Consider the following 1,881-nt stretch of genomic DNA (forward strand, 5'->3'; position numbering starts at 1 on the left):
CATTATGGCTGTCCCCTAGCCCAGACCTGAGGGAAACTAGAAAAGGAAAATAAGGGGAGAAGGATGGGGATTAACCATGAAGGATGTAACTGACGTTTTTTTGACTTCCTGCAGGAAAATGGTTTTATGGGTCAAGAAAAGCATGAGCAAGAAGTGGGTTCCTAAGAATGACAGGGTTGTGGTGGCCCATTGGAAGTCTCCCTGCCTGGGGCTCGCCAGACTGGTGTTCGAGTCCCGCTCATAAAGTTTCTTTAGTGTCTGCAACCTCACCATCCATGTGAGCTAAGGAATGGGCTTGGGGGATCCTATAGGTCTACATGCTGAGTCATCAACAAACATTGCCTGGCCTTCCCTAGTCCTAGCTTTGGTGAGAGGCGGCTGATCATATGTATATATGGTCAGTCTCTAGGGCATTGTCCTGTTTGCTAGGGCAATGTCACCGTCCCAAACCTCTGTCATTTATGAGTGGTTTTTGAATCTTAAAACAAGGAAAAAAAAGTCTTAACTCTGTGATCCTAAGACTGGTATGTATGAGAAGAGATGGACTGTTGGGTGCGACAGATATTTTTGGCTTCCTCGAGGAAGAAATGTTATAAGGATCAAGAAAATCATGAGCAAAAAGAGAGTTCCAAAGAATGAAAGCGCAAGGAAAGAAAGTCAGTGAGCTATGAGATCCTAGAGAAGTACTAATATTTCTTGGTAAGAGATGGACTTTTGTGTGTTTCAGGGATGCCTTGGTGCAGTAGGAAGAGGAGAATTATATTTCCCATTCACCCTCAACGGAATATTATTGACTTTTTTTTTTTTTTATCGACAGACGATTTTAAACGATTATTGGAGAAAGCAATCTAGTAAAAACTCAAACCTTTTCAAATGTAAATTGCTGAATGATATTATTGGAAATATTCCAAAAGCTGCACATTTAGGAAGCTCTCGTCTTCGCACTTGTGTTGCAGTGTATAAACGTGTGCGTACGAATGGTGTCGTGTGCGTACGAATGGTGTCGTGTGCGTACGAATGGTGTCGTGTACGCGCGTGTGTTTGAGTATGGGATCAAAGGCCCCCGAGTCGTTTTAAGAGGATTGGAATGTGATTGACACCGATGATGGAGAGGAGGGTTTGGCGGCCCCCCCTTTTTTTTTTTTTTGGTATCAATCCTCTTAATCAATAAGCTTGAGGGAGGAAGAGGGGACGGGCAAAAAAATCAGACAGGGAAAACCGAGGGAAATCAGGAAATGGGTTGAAATATAGACAATACATCGAAATGAAAAGATATTTAGGAATGAGAAAGAAGTGCATGAAATTGAAACTGAAAATTGAGAAATAGAAAGTAGGATGAATATGTACTGTATAATTTAAAAGGAGGAATGGTACATGAAGATTGGAAAACGGTCAATCATAAAAGATTTCTGAAATGAAGGAAAACTAAAACCAAAAACGTAGAGGCCTTTCAAATTCAATGCAGAACTCGGGTAAACTTATAAAATTTGCCTGAGAGAATATTTTCGGATTGAATCATTCACTTCCTAAACGTGGCTTGGTGCTCATGAGATTGAAAAGAAAACGACCTGAAACATCTTTCATTATAAATAGCTTTTCCTTCACTACTTAGTGAAGTGATTGAGAATTTTTTTTTTCTTTATTATTTCTTAAACTTTTCATGTAATTATGAATGAACGTAAAAAAATATCTCTTCATTATTTTCAAATGATGTACTGAACTTTTATTTATAAAAAAAAAAAATGTCTATATCTGGCTTAGAATATTTCCTACTTATTCATGTAATTTTAACAATTTTAAAAAATCTGGAGTCTTGGTAGAAAAATGTTTTGATGAGGAAAATTAATAATCTAATGATTTTGTCAATGTTAATTAAAATTT

This window comes from Palaemon carinicauda, chromosome 28 (assembly GCF_036898095.1).
Source record: "Palaemon carinicauda isolate YSFRI2023 chromosome 28, ASM3689809v2, whole genome shotgun sequence".
NCBI classification, from domain to species: Eukaryota; Metazoa; Arthropoda; class Malacostraca; order Decapoda; family Palaemonidae; genus Palaemon; species Palaemon carinicauda.